The sequence below is a fragment of the Dreissena polymorpha genome, chromosome 15, assembly GCF_020536995.1.
Source record: "Dreissena polymorpha isolate Duluth1 chromosome 15, UMN_Dpol_1.0, whole genome shotgun sequence".
Lineage (NCBI taxonomy): Eukaryota > Metazoa > Mollusca > Bivalvia > Myida > Dreissenidae > Dreissena > Dreissena polymorpha.
This window is the reverse complement of record NC_068369.1, coordinates 63396123-63415431: the sequence shown is the minus strand read 5'-3', so window position 1 is coordinate 63415431 and position 19309 is coordinate 63396123. Positions and strand designations below refer to the sequence as shown.

Below are 19309 nucleotides of genomic sequence, written 5' to 3'. Positions count from 1 at the left end.
CAATCGTACCGATAAGAGCACGGAATAGTATAATACGTATACATATAATTTACCAAAACTTCTTCTTAATTTGCATTGCGTTACATATCCGTTCTATAGTAATTTCACTTAGCTTTTTGATAGTTCGGTTTTCAGTTATATACCGTATATAATACCCGTAAACGAAGTTATGACAACGGTCACCCTGATTCATTTTAGCGTGATGAAGTTAATTAATATCCGAAGAACGAATCAGACGTCAGTTAAGCAAGCAATTTTTTACCTGAATGTTTTCTTCATACAATAATAATTTCTAATGGATTCAAATCAAGTAGATGTATAGATGAACAAATGATGATGCGAAATCAAGATAGCTTGCCACTTAGACGTGCGTATTTAGTCAAATTAGCTTATTGCATTGGCAAAGAACACACCTTCAAACCGAATAATTAAGACAAATGTAAAAGATGTGCTACTGAAATTATGTTTATAAAACAGCTACAGTATATGAATGGGACTGATTGGGGATTTAATACAACATAATAACCAGCCGCATAATGAGAAAGGCTAAAACAAGCTTACTGAATTTACACTTAATTTATTTCAGACACTATACAATCTTTTTATCTTAATGTATTTAGTAATTGGTTATTTTAGATCCCATCACTATCGTGAGGATTCAATCATACGCTTTAACATATTTTGACAGCCAAATGCATGATACAAATCATCAAACAAATAACTTTTATATTTTAGCCACACAACGATCGATACATAAGGACTTAGCTTCGAACTTACTATACGAAGGTTGTATAAAATCTTCATTAACGGAACAATTAATGCAGACGATGGTTCTAATCAAAGTTGTAGTGGTTCCCTCACATTTTAGTGACTAACAAGTCAGTCCCGAAACGTTCATCTGATCGAAGCCGAACATTGAGATCACTTAGCGTTCGCAGGCTGACCGGTGTGATGGTCACTCGATTGCAAGAAGACCCCCGTAAATTCGAGCACGTTAATTTATAATAACATAAGTATATACTGGTAGCACATACAAATAGTATGCATATTTTATTAAACATAAGTATCCTTTTAAAATTTCTTGCTCACTAGCTATACACCAGACGACATTGTAAAAACTCAGAAATATTGAAGGTTCGAAATTTGCAAAACATAACAAACCATTAGAGCTGAGTGTGCCTAAACACGAAATAATACCTAAAGAGCGTGGAATCAAAATAATGTCAAATCAATATATTATATTACATAGTATTTGGAATGTATGTACTACCTTAAGCATTGGCATTTACATGAAAGGCGACATTGACTAATTATTTTCACATGTTTCTCAAATGATGCTGGACTTATAGTAAGAAATTAAATAAAGAGACCTGAAGAGAGATTAATATTTGAGTACTTTTCAACACGAAAAACCATCTTACACCACCAATTCTTTCTGACCTTTTCCCTCAGCTAATTGACTCAGGTCACGATGTGCGAAACGCTGACCCTTTTTAGTTACGGCTTTCTCCCACATTCACTTTTCAAAATTATTGTCTCATCTCACAACCTCTCTTTGAAGTAACATGCCTCTTGAAACTCGAGGTGCAATCACGATAGCGCCATTTTATGTCTGACAGAGCCGTAATACCACTTAAGTCACGGCCCATGAAGATCCAGATCGTACTCTTTCGACACCGGACAATGTGTAGTGGGCTAAGCGTACACGTTTACTATACAAATATTATTGCTTTACAACTTTGTTACTGCAGAAAGGTGTAAGAAAGATGTCTATATTTGATCGTGTCCAGGAGGCATGCGTATACAGGACCTTACTTTATTTAGGTTATGTTAGTTGGAAGTGACTTCGAAAATGGAACGGTTGTGAGGATTTTCGCGAAGTGGTAACTTGTATTTTCACTTAGTTAGCCTCTTTGAATTTATATTTCTTAGAAATGAATACTCCTTTTCGGCTCTACGGTGTTTGAGCTTCCCTATGTTTTTTTTGAAGATCGTAAACGTCGGAAAAAAATAGGTTATTGAAGGAAAACCGTCCACAGAATTGTTGTTTACTTACGTGACCTTCGAGTAATTTAATGTACCAATATCATTTTCATTTATAATACACAGTATTTGCGCTTGTGTTTTGTTAAATATGACAAAAATCACGATCATTTTATTTTCCCGAAGCGGCTTTTATCTCTAATAATTAATTTCTTGCCCAAATATAATGGCTGAGCCCCCTTTTCTGGAACTGGCTGACTTTTAAGCACTTTTTGGGACCAGACTTTCAAATGACAAACAACTCTTTCCTATGTTAAATGGTTTGCCATTAAATAACTACCAATCTGTAATAAAGTGTATCTGAGTACTCTTAAATAAAAGTTTTAAAGAATGTTATGTTGTGCAATATAAGTGTTTTTATCACATTACTTAGTGTAGAATTATGACAATGCTGTACGAAAAACATGCCGACAAATTGAATCAATTAAACTATTTTCAAGAGGATGGGTTGTTGGGTGGCTGATAAACGAGAACATATAATATTTATCCGCCCTTTCATAAATATTTTAATGAATTTAATGTTTTTATGACATGTCGACCTTATTCTGATATGAAATTTTGTTTAACCAATATTTTTACCGTCTTTTCAGATGATCCAAGTCTTAGAGGCGATTTTAAGTGTTTATTTCGTTACAGTATAAGTAATTTCACTTAACGCTTAAAGCATAATAGGAAACAATACACGGTGAACTAGTCTGCTATACCACATACTCGAGCAAATGAAGAAAAGCCATACCCCGTACACAATGCGATATTGGTCCATTATCAGAGTTATCAATTATTGCATATTACAAGAACATACAATTAATGTGTGCATTTATCCAAGAGCATTTGTCTTTGAATGAGATTTTACACAGTCTATCTATATTATTATCAGTGACATGATGATCACGACTATCGTGAAAATAGCTTGGATTTTTTTTAATATCCTGGAATCAATAACTATTCAGTATGTGAAAATTCTACATTTGACTCAAAATTTAGATTGGCCGTCTTGATATGTCACCGTTTCGACTTAAAAATGGTCGCAACTTAGGCAAACAGAACACATGTGAACTTTCCAAAATCTGCGTTACTACACAGAATAGCAAGTAGTAAGACATGAAATTGATAAATGGCAATATATATTGGAGTGGTATCACCAGTTTTTTCACATATACATTCGTGATAATGCCTTAGATTTATATTTAGTGATTAGTGATAGTAATCCGGATTTTGATATTCGGACAACTAAAAAGGTCACAATGATTTGATTGCAAAAGAATATTTTTTTATAATTTGATAATACCAAGTTATATTGTATGTTTCTGTCTTGAACAAAATAGTTGGATGTGTGTGTATTTAGTAGAACATGTACAAACAAATGAGAAGCAAACAAGAATGGAATATATGGTTTGGTTCCATCATACCTACAGGATATCTGTAGGATGGTTTTCTGGCTCATATGTCAATGTCCTTTTTTTAGCCCTCTGTCATGCTAACTTCGTATCAACTTTTTGTGAATTTTTTTTTTGGGGGGCGTTTTGACAATTTCTGTTAAAAATTAAAAAAAAATATGTTCAGTGAATCAAATTTTTAAGTTTAGTTGGCTAAATGCCTATTCCAATAGAGTACTCTTGTTTTCCGGTCTCAACCACTCGTGTAGTGAATGTTATTAAGAATGTGTATGGCACTATCGGCTTGATTGGTTAAACACACTGTAAATAAACAATGTTGACATGGATTTAATGGGAAATTATGTTGCCTGTTACCTCAACCACTCGATACACAGTAACCAAATGAAATTTTTACTAGAAATGGCGCGGCAGAGGCCGACGCGTATCCCCACGCCGAATGTTTGACCTAGGTGTGCCCCAGGGTTGGTAATGGGGCCATGCATAGCTGAGATTGACCGTATTGTCATAAGAGAAGTTCATCATCAATTAGAAGTGAATTGGTGTAGAAATGAAGAAGTTATAGTAAAAGGCAATTTTGGGTGGGTGTGACATATGTGGGCAGGGCGCCCCAGGGTTGGTAATGGGGCCATGCATAGTTGAGATTGACCGTATTGTCATAAGAGAGGTTCAGTATCAATTTGAAGTGAATCGGTGTAGAAATGAAGAAATTATAGTAAAAGGCAATTTTGGGTGGGTGTGGTCTATGTGGGCGGGGCGCCCCAGGGTTGGTAATGGGGCCATGCATAGTTGAGATTGACTGTATTGTCATAAGAGAAGTTCAATATCAATTTGAAGTGAATCGGTGTAGAAATGAAGAAATTATAGTAAAGGCAATTTTGGGTGGGTGTGGTCTATGTGGGCGGGGCCCCAGGGTTGGTTATGGGGCCATGCATAGTTGAGATTGACCCTAATGTCATAAGAGAAGTTCAGTATCAATTTGAAGTGAATCCGTGTAGAAATGAAAAAATTATAGTAAATGGAATTTTTTGGTGGGTGTGGCCTATGTGGGCGGGCGCCCCAGGGTTGGGATTGGGGCCATGCATAGTTGAGATTGACCCTAATGTCATAACAAAAGTTCAGTATCAATTTGAAGTGAATCCGTGTAGAAATGAAAAAATTATAGTAAATGGAAATTTTTGGTGGGTGTGGCCTATGTGGGCGGGGCGCCCCAGGGTTGGGAATGGGGCCATGCATGGTTGAGATTGACCGTATTGTCATAGGTGAGGTCCAGTATCAATTTGAAGTGAATCGGTGTAGAAATAAAGAAGTAAATGTAAAATAACCTAAAAAAATGAGTGATAATTTCTGACGCGGCCCCACCCCAACCCCTATAACTTTTGACCCAGGGGTCAGATCAAAATTCCAAATAGTGCACCGTCGCACATATGCTCATAGCTACCATGTGTGTAAATTTCAAGGTTCTAGTGCTTTTAGTGTAGGAGGAGATAGTGGCCAGGACGGACAGACGGACGGACAGACGGACGGACGGACGGCGGAGATCACCACAATATCCCCACCTTTTTTTCAAAAAGCGTGGGGATAATAAGGTTGGGCATACACATGGAAGGGGGACCACATATTTTTAAAGGATTGGCCATTAAAATGTACTTTCTCCTTCCCTCCTTTTCTGCTTTCTTTACTTTAGCTTTCTCTAAATGATTTATATAGTCCCCGAAATTGTGTGTGCTTCACATCAATTCAATCTCTTTGAAGATATTCTCAAACTGTCATAGGATGATACCTGAAGAACCTTTACTTAAACTTGATACAAAAGAAACAAATGCTTGCTCTGATCTTTTGATCTTCCTTATGAAGCTAAGTATATTGTCTCCAGTTTATGAAGTTTTTTGAAACCCAATACTAAAATAAAATATGCTCTGTATTAGTTACTTCATTTTGTTATAAAATTAAAAAAACAACACATTCATGATTTATTTGTTTATTTTGCTTTATGAGCGTGCCATGCCTTTTTTCAAGGTCTAGGCTGTGTGAGTAACAAAAGTGTCAAGAATCAGTACCAAGACCTGCGTCTGAGCATGAGGAGGCCATTTATCCAGACTCAGTCAGCAAAACACATGGCAACTGGAAACAGTACACTGACCTCACATATACTTCCACAATCAGAAAGGAAAACCTAAAAAAACTGATGTGTTTGATTCAGAGCAACTTACCAAATATCTTGAACATATTAACATTCAGATTGAAAGCAACGATGATAATGGTACAGTTTTTTATTTTTACAGCTAACTGGTTGGTCTTATAGTACTGAACTATTGATGAGCTATCACATATGATCTAAGATTGACTTAATTTTGTTCAAGATCCAAAATGATTGTTTTGCATATAATATGTTATCAAAGAGGTTCTTATATAAATTATTGTATTATTTTTAAAATTCACAATCTGAATCAGATAAGAATAAGTAGTTTTCATAAGAATGTTTTTTCGCCAGTATTCATATATTTTTAGCTGGTCTCTAGTCTAGATTTTGGTTTAATATGCTTTTTAGCTCATCTATTTTTTGAAAAAAAATTATGAGCTATTGTCATCACCTTGGTGTCGGCGTCTGCGTCGGCGTCGGCGTCCGGTTAAGTTTTGCGTTTAGGTCCACTTATCTCAGAAAGTATCAATGCTATTGCATTCAAACTTGGTACACTTACTTACTATCATGAGGGGACTGGGCAGGCAAAGTAAGATAACTCTGGCGTGCATTTGAACTGAATTATGTGCCCTTTTTATACTTAGCAAATTGAAAATTTTGGTTAAGTTTTGCGTTTAGGTCCACTTTTTTCAGAAAGTATCAATGCTATTGCATTCAAACTTGGTACACTTACTAACTATCATGAGGGGACTGGGCAGGCAAAGTTAGATAACTCTGGCGTGCATTTTGACAGTATTATGTGCCCTTTTTATACTTAGAAAATTGAACATTTTGGTTAAGTTTTGTGTTTAGGTCCATTTTATTCCTTAAGTATCAAAGCTATTGCTTTCATACTTGCAACACTTACTAACTATCATAAGGGGACTGTGCAGGCAAAGTAATGTAACTCTGACTGGCATTTTGACAGAATTATGTGCCCTTTTTATACTTAGAAAATTGAAAATTTGGTTTAGTTTTGTGTTTAGGTCCACTTTATTCCTACAGTATCAAAGCTATTGTTTTCATACTTGCAACACTTATTAACTATCATAAGGGGACTGTGCAGGCAAAGTTATGTAACTCTGACTGGCATTTGAACGGAATTATGGGCCCTTTATACTTAGAAAATTGAAAATTTGGTTAAGTTTTGTGTTTTGGGCCACTTTACCCCTAAATTATCATAGATATTGCTTTCATACTTGGAACACTCGCAAACTATCATAAGGGTATAGTAAAAGGACAAGTTGCATAACTCTGGATGTCATTTTTATGGAATTATGGCCCTTTTTTGACTTAGTAACTTTGAATATATGGTTAAATTTTGTGTTTTGATCCACTTTACTTCTTAAGTATCAAGGCTATTGCTTTCAAACTTAAAATATTCTCATGCTATCATGAGGTTACTGTACCTGGCAAGTTGAATTTTACCTTGACCTTTGAATGACCTTGACTCTCAAGGTAAAATTATTAAATTTTGCTAAAATTGCCATAACTTCTTTATTTATGATTTGATTTGATTGATACTTTGACAAAACTACTCTTACCTGACATACCACAATAGACTCCACCCAAACCATCCCCCGTGCCCCCCCCTATTTTTTTTTTTTTTTTTTTTTTAAGATCCTCTCACAAATGACCACCACACCCTCACACTATACCCCCCACCCCCCAAATTTTTTTTTTAAACGGTTAAAAAACAAAACTATTTATTTTTATTATTTAATGTTTGAAATTCCCTCCAACCATCGCACCCAAGAATCCCCCCCACCCCCCCTCCCCCAACCTGAATCATCCCCCCTAAATTTTTTTTTTTTTAAGATCATGTCACACCACCACACCCTCACACTTAACCCCCCCCCCCTCCCACCTCACCCCCAATATTTTTTTTTTTTAAGATCATCTCACAAATTACCACCACACCCTCACACTATACCCCCCACCTCACCCCCCAAAATTTAATTTTTTTTGAAACGGTTAAAAAACACAAATATTTATTTTTATTATTTTATGTTTGAAATACCGTCTAACCATCGCACCAAAGAATCACCCCCCCCCCACCCCCCCCCCACCGATTTTTTATATATTTTTTGCATTTTTTTCGCATTTTTGGAAGATAATGTAATAAATGTCCACACCCCCACACTATACACCCCTCTTCACTCCACCCCTCCGGGCTCCCTCCTTTGTGATTGAAAATGAGAGTCCCTTCACCTTTAAAAAGAAAATAGATGAGCGGTCTGCACTCGCAAGGCGGTGCTCTTGTTTTCCAATGTTTTGTTTTGATTGTTATCATGATATGTTTTCCATAAATCATATACAAAACACATGTAAACATTTGATATATTGTTTTTTTTTAAATTTCAGCCTGTAGACATGCCAGATCCATTTCAGAAGCCTTCGAAGACATGCCTCCTCTACCAACAAAATAAAACTAGATTATAAGGTAAAACATTCAGCAGTAAAGAGTGCAGGAATTTGAATTTTAAAAAACAGCAAAGTATATTAAACAATTAAAAAAAACTATGTATTTAATTTTTGTAAAGTTACATTTATTGCAGTCTGAAATTAAAGCCTTAGATATGCAATAAATGTAAGCTTTTGTTATTTTTTGAATTGCTTCCCTTTGTATGTAAAATAATAAAAATCTATGATAATGCTCAATTTCAATTAATGTTTAATGCAATGTTTGTATCATCTAGGAGATTGATTTTCATCATGATACTTGTTATTCTATTTTTATTTTAACATCAATCATAATATTTTAATGAAATTCAATAAAAAAAGATACAAACTTGAAAGATGAAAACTTGTAACTTTCTATGTGTAACTGCAAAATATTTGTGGTTGCTTCCCTTTAATTGACACGTTGTTAAACATAATTACTGAAATACTGGTGGTTACGCATGGTAAAATATTAAATATTACAACATTTCAGTAAAAATAAAGGCAGTTAAATAGAAAAATGTGTCTTATTTCTGACATGTGGACTGAAGTAATTCAAAGTTTCTTTCACTAGCAAAACAATGACATACATATATTTATATATTTCAATTATTTATATATAATTACAAATCATGGATATAGATAGTATGGGAATAAGTTCATGTGATGAAAGTCTGCTTTAGAATGTCAAAGTTTCCAATGTAATCTCCAGCTCATGATTTTATTGAGGAGGTTTTTAAGTTAAACAATTCGCTCTAAACTATTGATAAACAATAATGAATCTCTTCATCAGAACACTCAGTTGCTGAGTCAGTTCATCTCCCCGTACACTGGTCGCATGTATGGTCGTCATGTCACAGGACTCTGTCTACACATGCAGAGACGAGTGGCAAGGGAAGCACGCATAGCTAATTTGATGGGTGAGTGCTATCTTCTGCATTATGATAAAGATTATGAAAATGTATGTTATTGGGTTAATATTGTCTTGTGGCAGTCTTTAATATTACTTAGTGTGTATAGGAATTCAAGCATTTTTCTGCTTTAGACTCATTCAGATAATAGATGTTTAGATGAGCATTAAGATGATTCAATATATCTTTTTTTCTTTGATGAGGTTTATGACTGGTATCTATAGATAATAGTTGATGCATTTAGTATGTTTATGTATACAATAACGATTTTATAATTGTGTATTTGCCAATTTACAACAATTTAGCGGTCAGATGTTTATGAATTCAGGCATTATCTTATGGCATGATAGACATGCATCAAATGAGGAAGGGGTGTTTGTTGGCCAATGGACCTTGATAGTCCAAACATGACTCTAAAATGATTTGGCATATAATTGTGCAATTAATTTTCTAACTTTATTAAGCTTTGCTGTTGTTTTTGCTTACTGTTTCTTTGTGTATTTGGTGCATTTTTGCAGCAATAATTTTGTTCTTGTAAAAAGATCAGTAAGTATCATTTTGAATAATAAAAAAAAAATTTGATTTTGTCTTAATAAAATATATTTTCTTAACATAGTATCCCTTCATGTTGTCATAATTTAAATGTATTATGTACCTTAAGGTTGAAGAAATAAAGTATCAAACACATTTAAAAACATATTATTTATTGCAGGTTTCTTGCCCTTCATGAACAAGCGTGTGAAATACTTGGAAATACTTTTAGAGGACCCGATGCTGTCCAATCCATTCTCTAGAAAGACATGCACACTTTTATTAAATTTCATTTTATAATATATTGTGTAATAAAATCAGAAGAAGTTAGATATAACATATTCAGGACTTTTTTTCTTGATTTTGGGAAAGGGCCTGTTCTTCGATTTTGGGGGAAAAAATGATCAACAAAACTGAAAAAGGGAAATCATTTCCCAAAGTGAGCTTGGAATTTGTTGAACATTGCATCATTCAAAAAAATTATTTTAGGGGAAGGGGGCTTTTTCTCCGGGGAAGGAACCCTTATAATATAAGGCCCTTGATAAAGAAGGAAAAAGCCCCGTTATTATAGTGATTATGTGAGTAGCATGCAAGACCATTTGTTATTCTCCTGAGGTAAAAGGTAGCGCACGTGTTCCTGAACATATAATAAAACTTGATATTCTTAACTTAAGTTATCTAACCAAGAAACTCTTAATTTAAAAGATGATGCACGGATGTATTGTCTCACTGCGGATTATGTTGCTTACGTGTTGAATATCGAATGACACATTATTCTGTTAAAACAAGAACAAGTTTTTCCGAGAAGGTGTTACATACGGACGTTACTTTTCGGATTGTGAGTCTCCATATTTTGCTCAAAAATCAAGTTCGATTTTTGCTACGGTCCATTAAATTTTGACGAAATTACGGGCATTGGATAATAATTTCTCTAAAATAACACTTCCAAAAAACGTTTATGGAGGGATTATAAACTAACGCATTATTCAAAAATAAATAAAATGTGAATAGCAGTTGAAAACAACGGAATTGAGATGAGATTTAAAAAAAGGTATCAGAAGTCAGTTATGAAAATAACTAAAATGTGAATAGAAATAAAAAAGAATTTTAGCTGCGATATTAAAGGCGTTTCAGAACTTTCAACCTTTTATCGCATGGTAATTGTTGAACCAATCCATTGATTAATACTTCGAAGCGATTTTTAAAATATTGATATCAAGTTAACATCTAAAGCTCTATAGTGTGCATAACAATCACTTTAGATCATAATTACGTAGTTCATTAAGTGTGAGTTACAGTGGAAACCCTCTAAACCGGATCCTCTCTATACCGGAATCCTCTCCAAACCGGACAAATTGTCCGGTCCCATTAATTTCCCTATAAAACCATGCGTAAAATATCTCCTCAAAACCGGAATCCCCTCAATTCCGAATACCGGTCATTCTTTGGATCAAAATTGGGTAATTTCATACATAATTGTACCTCTCTAAACCGCTCAGGGCCGGTTTATTGCACCTCAGACCTAGTGTCAAAAAGTTGTGAATAGCGGATTAAAGACGAGTGAAATTAATAAAGGTGGTCGAACATTTGCAAACTGTAAAACTCGCAAAACAATTTATAGATACTTGTCCTGTGATGAACATATCGCTCAATAGATCTGATAATACTGATTATAATTACTGATAACAAACAGAGTTCTTTAGTGTGTTTTGTTTTGATATAGGAAGCCGTGCTAAATTTTAATAATCTTTATGCTATTTAATTTTGTGTTGTTTATTACAATTGCTAATTGAGTGTCAAATAAAATGGTTATTTGTAGAGTTATTAAAGAAGTTGAATTTAGATATTCATTAAGATTTTCAAATTGGTAATTAAGGTAACTAAGACTAAAAATGTCCGAACTTCCTTCTAAGCGATTGCGCGTAGTTTTGGTTCTAGAAGAAAAAACTCAAACTAATAAGAGAGTCAGAGATGTTAACAAACCTACTGTCAAGATGCTGTCAGAGAAATATCGGGTAAGAAAGTCTACGATCGGGGATATAGTGCGAAAAAAGTCGGCGTACATGTTTTTCAGTGTGAAAAGGAACTAAACTCACCTTACACATTCATGCATAAATAAAATTGTTTGTTTTTCAGGTTGCACTGTTTGATCTATGTTGTGACTGATATTGCTTTCGAATCAACATATTAAGCCATGTGTTTTTTTATGTTATGCAATATGAATGAATGTTATATGTAAATAAACTTTGGAAATTTGGTGAAAGTGTTTTTTTCCACATTAGGCTATGTAATTGACCTTCTAAGAGTAAAAAAGTCAATGTCCCCTCTAAACCGGAATCCTCTCTAAACCGGAATTTCCTCTCGGTCCCGGGGATGTCCGGTTTAGAGGGGTTTCACTGTATATGTGCTTAGATCTTCAATTTTCAATACATTTTTAGTTCAAATCACTTTAAACAGCTGTCAAAGACGATAATTGTGTTTTAGGAATACTAGTTTCGTATTTCGTGTCAACGCCGTTCAGTTTGAATAAACTTTTATAAATCCACGCATGCCATTTCAAAAGAAGTAACGATCTAGAACAGGATTGAAATAATTATAAAAAACATACTTCAAATCTAGACCCTGAGGAGTATTGTTTACATATCGTTTGCAGGTGGGCATGGTTAAAGATCAAGACAACAATTAAGTTATTTTAGATACCCATGCCAAGATTAAAATGTTTTGGTTATGGCGTTTTTTGTGAATTTCACGACGCAAACATTATCTTATCGACAGTAAGACATCTACATGTATTCTAATAGTCTATTGTTAAGACCAACAAGGATTGAACAATATGTTTTTTTATATAATACTCAAAATGAAATGCCGGAAAGTTGTTAAACGTAATATGCATCTTTTTCACTCTTTTATCTCACTTGTGCAAGTTTTGCATAGAGTGACCTTTTTGACGCCTTTCGTGCGTTGTCCGTCGTGCATCTGTAATTTTGGGAAAAGGATTTGCTCAAGCGGTCGCGGTCGGGCTGCGATGGAAAGCGATCCGGGTGCGGGCAATGTTTGTGCGAGGCCTCATAACCACAGCTTGCGTCTCTCGGAGCGCGCTTGAGCTTCGGAGGGAGACTAACGGCCATCTTAGAACTGGTTCGGACCCGGGAAGTTCGAATTGCTAACTAAAAAAAGTATTGTGATAGCCGTCACAAATGTTGACGCAAAGTGATGTATTCCCAGTGCTCTGAAAGTCATAGTGAAAAAATTCAACCAACATATGTAAATGGCGGGAGTAACTATTAATCTCTTAAAATCCTCTTAATTACTCTCTTAATGGTAACATCTGATTCGTAAGAGTTACGTGAGAGTCGAAAGTAGCCAGTTAGTTATCTAACGGGGAAACTAAGCAATATAGCGCGAAAATATGAGCAATAACAAAGCCTTCTATTCTTCGCCAACCGACCAGAAAAAGACCAGATCTTTCACACAGGTAGCGTTGAATCTGACTTTTAACCACAGACGTCGTCAATGATAAATAATGAAAAAAAGCTGCTTTAATTACAACATACTAATGCATATGTTTATTTGTATACAGAGCTCGAGATAAGAGGCGTATCTGCGCATTAACGCATTAAAAAAAATAAACAAACGCATAAAAAATGGGCCCAGTACGTAACAAAACGCTTTACAAATCTTGGTACGTATTTTAAATCGATTAAAGTGCGTAACCGGTTTAACCAATAATCCACTTAAGATTTTAGTGTAAGTTAACTTTTGAATCAAAAGTAAGTCAATCAAAATAAGCTTATAATAAAAATGGCGGCCCACTATGTTTGTGGATCAAAAAGGGACGTTTAAAGCAACTTGCGGGAATATTTTTAAAGAAAGTTTGTTCATATCGTCATTTTAAGTATGTTCTGTTTGAATTTAATAATATAAATAACAAATAATAATACTATTTCTAGATTAAACACGCCTTTTTCGTTTTCCGTTTTCTATGGAATGGAAAATACCCCCAAATATTCCTAACCCTTTATAGCTGAAACAAAGAAGTAAAATACGCATTGACAATAATATCAGGGGGTGAAATACTCTTTAGACTAAATCCGTATCTGGAGCTCTGTATACCATACATATATGTGTGTGTGTGGCCTGTTCTGAGATTTTAATTAAAAACGGCGTACATGGACGAAATTCAGTTATTCACATTTTCAGAAGCTTCCATGTATGTTGAACACGGACAGGGTTTTCCTCGCTTCATTGGGAAGAGGCCCTAGCCTATGGATTTTTTGGACGACAATGCTCATTTTGGAAAGAATTCTCGCTAAAATTACTGCTTTGGGAAATGAAAAAGCTGGTTTAAGTTAGGATTTTTGGGAAAACTGCATGATTTTAAAGACATTTTCAATTGGAAAGCGGCCTTTATGAGGCCTCTGTTATATAAGGCTGAAAACCCCTGACGGAACAATTAAGAGTTTTGCAATATTTCTCAATTTAAGGTGAAAAAGGCCTCTTTATAAGTTCCTATTAAAACACAAAAATAAAAATTATTTTATTTATTTTAATGTTTAACTTAATTAAATAAGTTTATACATTTTTATTAAATATATAAGTTCACGAATAAATTAATACCCTATGGGTTTAGAATAAGAGATAGTTAATACTACTCAATAATAAGAAAACATTATAAAAATTATATTGGTTACCATGGAAACATCATAAATAATCAAATTATTGAAATTCTGTGTATACAAAGAAATCGTTCATTGTTTTTTGTTTAATAACTGTTGTAAGAAACAAAAACACTTCCATTCCGAATGCAGATACAAAGTCAAAGAGTCTATCTCAATAGATATAGACCCTTGGGTTGATTTGCTCTAAATAAGTTTCTGTACAATTTGATCAGATAAAAAAACTTACAATTATCTCATTTTAGCAAATGTAATGACACTGCAAAATATGTTTTAAAACTGTACCAATATATTCCAAAGTTTGCATCTACTTTTTTTCTAAATATAATCATTGATTGTTTAAAAGCTATATCCAGGTTTTAGTTTACCTGTAACCATGGAAACCAATGTTCATACACACAATAATTTATTTAAAAGAGGTGAAACTTGGATAATTTATTTAAAAAACGTGAAACTAAAATTATTTATTTTAAAGACATGACCATAAAATATAATGTTCATTAAACCTTGCAAAAAATAATACACAAACTAATTAAACATTGCGATTTTCAATCTCTCAGCAATTCAGATGTAATAGTAATTCAATGATAATATAAATTTATAAAGACTTTAAAACATGTAGATCCCAAAATTAAGTACATACAAAGACAAACATACTTTTTTCAGTTTTGTTCAATTGTTATGTAATTGTTAAAGACGTTCGCGGCCGTTTAGTTTAACGCAAATTTGTTTGGACTGTAACACCGCTTGTGCAATAAGTGTGTGCTTTTTCGGATATTCGAATAAAAACGGTTTATACGGGATGCATATTCAATAAGGGAATGATACCAAGAAATAAAGTATTATGAAGTTTAAAAATTTGATAAACAATGTGTAGCCCCTCAATAACAAAGTAAGAATCGACCATCATTCCTGCGACTACAAAAAACTTTTTTATCGCATGGTTATAACAACAAGCAAGAATCTCAAAACGGAAAACAGTAAATACTTCCTTATAACTGAAAATGTTTGTGTCGCAAGTACGGCTTGTTTTAAACGGATAGCTTTCGTTAAAAATAAGCAAGTTGTCATTGAAGCATCACATATTTTAAACATGCCATCAAAGTAAATGTGTTATAGATAAAATATAATCAAAATCGCTATGTGCGTTTCATGATATGCTTCAAAATAAATCGGAAAACTTAAGTTCTCAAACAACGGCTTAAGATATCAACTTTTATGTATATTGTTCGAGATAATTTACTACATAGAATATCTGATGAATTAAAATTATTCATTCACGACACTCTGATACTTCTAAACTATGTGCGGATGTTGGTGAATGCCGCACGTGTATATAAAACTTGAATATTTTTTTTTCGCTAAATTTATTTCTCTCTGACCAATATGATTCGAAAAAAAACTCAGAACAATGACCCGCATTATATTGAGCAAACAGGATCGGGTATTTGTTTATTTAGTGCATTTTCAGTCCTGATATGTTGAAACTTAGCATTTATTGCTTGACTGCGAGTGGTATTTTGAATTGTAATAGTGAACAAAAGAGCCTGGTGACTTAGTTAATATCCCTCTCTAGAGGCGGAGGTATATAGAATTGGCCTTGTCCGTCCGTACGTCAGTTCGTCCGTCCGTATGTCACAAACAAAATGTTGCGGGGGATATCAATTCAACAAATTTGCTTGTTTATCTGTTTTCTTATTTCTTGTTGATAACCCAAGAGCCATTTGGGTAAATTGTAATGAAATCTGTATGCGGGAAGGTATTAAAAGTTTAAAGTAAGACATTATATATTTTTTAATTTTCCGATTAACTTTGTTGATATCCATTTGATGTTTTATGGAATAAATAAAAGTGTTATCATAATTATAAATGGACACAGAGAATTACATTATTTTCAACAGATGTTTCACTTGTGTGCTCAGTTTTGTTCTTTAAGGCATGTTTGCGAGGTGAACAAACACGTTGAAATAGTTATTTAATTTAAAGCTCAATAAAACAAATAAGAACATCCGTCACCCTCAATTTATTGTATTTTAATATCAGCAAAAGATAGATCAAACATTAGGCTATATGTAATAAAAAAAATTCAAACTACCGCGTACGTTCTTAAAGTGTATTCTGTACTTTAAAATATCTGAGTCATTGTAGATTTAAAAACCAAATACAGTTTTCAGCAATATTACATTACAGTGGCGTATCAACAACTCATAGATTATTATAATTTAAAAAACTCATTTTAGATAACGAAGTTCATGGTTAGTGAATCATTGCTTTACATATACGCCATAATTGCCTTCTGTAGTATCTCTATTCACATGCAAACTTGTTTGTAGAATGTAAACGTTTTCCTAAAAATGCAACACTTGTGTTGGATTAGCTATTTATCGTACACGAACTGTAAAGATAAAATAGTTTTTCATGTATATTTTCCTAGCAATTCCAACAATATGGTACTGCTTTTATATACATTAATTCATACGAATGAAATTCCGTGAATTGGTGAAGTCATATCAAGAATCACAATTAATACCGTTGATATGCCCCTTTAAGTGTATTGTATATGTATTGTTTTTAATTGAATACTTAATTAACCTAATGTAATGATCTCGATACACATCTTTTATAATTTGCAGTTTCATTATATTCAAATCTACATTTGCATACAACAATCAATTGGTAAAATCATGTCAAGAATTAAAAATAATAATAGTGGTATGCCCCTTTAAATGTATTCAATTATCTTGTTGTTTTTTTTTGTTCAATATAAACTTTTATTTGTTTGATGTTGCTACATATAATTTGTGTTTTCGCTTAAATTAAAATCTACTTTTTCATTGGCATACATAAAAAAATTGGTCAAGTCATGTCAAGAATTACAACTAATACTGTCGATATGCCCCTTTAAAAGTTTTGTATACGTCTTTTTTTAAGTTGGATGATGTATTTACCTATTAGTATTGATCTTTTTACAAATATCTCGTGTTTTCATTTACATTTAAATCTATTTGTTCATTGGCATACAGCAATACATGTACAGGTATGTGTTTTGACCTGCACCATTACTACATGGTTTCCACTGCGCTTTTAAATTGTATTTTAATACATGCAGTCGAACAGCATTTGTGAACAAACGACCCTGGCGACCTATTGTTTTCTTTTTATATTTGTATTTAGTCATAAATAATAAAACATTTAGGTAAGTTTGGAAAAAATCTAGGTGGAGGAAGGCATGTAAAAATAAAAACGATTTTGATGCATTTCATTTATTATCATATGTGAAATTCTGTTGTTTTTGTTTATATTTAAACTTGATAAAAAAACATTAATCAATCGATTCATGTCATTTTTATTTATTTGCAGTCAAATTAAGAAATGGAGGTTGTTTTCAACACTTTTCTCATTAAGGTTCATGGGGGGGATAAAATTCATTAAAAATTCGCTTTGGTTTTTCTTCATTCAATGTGGTACAATATGGTCAAACTATATATCATGTTAAAGCTAAAGACGGATAGAATAACATAAACACATTTTTGACATTCAATATTTGTGTGCTTTATTCATATTTTGGTTTAAAACCAATACATTTTTACACTAATTTACAAAATCTCAATCTAAAGTTAGGAAGGATATGCACTACCTTAAGTTGAATAAATACAAAGCTATATACATATACAAGGTCAAGTTAGCAACATTTCACAGAAAATTATTGTCATAAAACAACAAATGAGTTTTTATTCAACTGCCTATTTTGGATAAATTTCCTAAACAAAGTTCTAAAAATAACTAAAACGTAACTACTTTTTAAAAATCCAGGTATGGTGGATAGTAAGAGTCACAATTCTTCTTCAAAGGCTTAACAATTTTGTTATTTACCTCTCAACCAAATTGCAAATTTAAACCATCTAAAATTGAAATAGATTGTAGACGACATATAAAATTGTAAAGAATTATAAAGAAATTGGCAAACCGATTGATTTTATATTTCGATTACTTCTACCCATTTTGAAAGCGTGGCACTCGCTGTGCTCCGTAGAAAAACGTGCAAAACAAATCGGTCGAAACCACGTGCAGTAGTGAGAAAACCGGGTATGTGTATACACATACCTGAGAAAACACAAACATATTTTGACAGTTGGTTCGCAACTAGTAAAACAACTATTAACATTAATCAGCAAGAGATCGCACTCAATAACAGAAATGACCACGTAGAGATATCATCACTTACCCTATTTCAAATATTTTCCAGCCGAAAATTGTCCCCCACACGTCTTTTTTAGTTTATTTGTATTGTTTTTTCTGGAGCCGAAGTGCATCTCACAGAATATCCATCTAACTTCCGTTGTTTTTACTTTCGTTATTAAAAACTTTGTTTAAAAGAATTATTTCTCCTTTTAGATTGTTAAAGCGATGTGTTATTATATATTATCAATAGAATAGTATACCGTGATGAATTTAACGGAGTTACGTATCGATCTTTCTGTCAGTCTGTAAGCGTACTATTTTATGCGCAATAATATAAGTATGGTGATTCGACAACAATTGTAAACATTGGTGAAATGCTTCTTACATAGTTATTCTTTTGAGTGTTTATGAGGTCTGATCGTGCAGTTTGCAAACATCAACGGAAAGATTACAATCCAATGAATTTGTCATCGTCAACCGTTTGGAATGTCAATTAGGCGATGAGTTAGTTTTTAGCATGTTTCTTTCTATGTTATGAATTTACAAATGGCTGCCCCCATGGTGATGAAATGACATGTGTTCGAGTTTTGATATTTCTAGATATGTAAACTTTTTTTACTATTTAAGCGTAACTTGCCCTCGTCAATGTCGATATTATTCACTAGTTATATAATTTTCCGCCGAAATACGTGGAATAAACATGATTCAGATTTTTGAAAATAATGTATATTTTAGTGTTAAAATCGCTTTGTATTTTGATTGATTTTGTGGATGGTATGATACGTTGATGTACAAAATTGGTAGCAGTTTGAAGGAAAAACATCCTTTAAAGCATATATGTATACATTTTCAATGTGGCACTCTTCCTTTAGTCAAATTTGAGTTCAATGCTTGGGGTCCCACATTTTTCAAAATGAAGCCTCTACATGAACCTTAATTTACTCAAGT

General features: G+C 33.3%; 1 long non-coding RNA gene across 1 annotated transcript; it reads left to right on the top strand.

Moving 5' to 3' along the window:
• Positions 1-3042: 3042 nt before the first annotated feature.
• Positions 3043-11760, top strand: LOC127860108 (uncharacterized). Its single transcript, XR_008039602.1, has 5 exons — positions 3043-3137; positions 5457-5700; positions 7984-8062; positions 8855-8981; positions 9685-11760. It is a non-coding gene; the product is annotated as an uncharacterized LOC127860108 (long non-coding RNA).
• The last annotated feature ends 7549 nt before the right edge of the window (positions 11761-19309 follow it).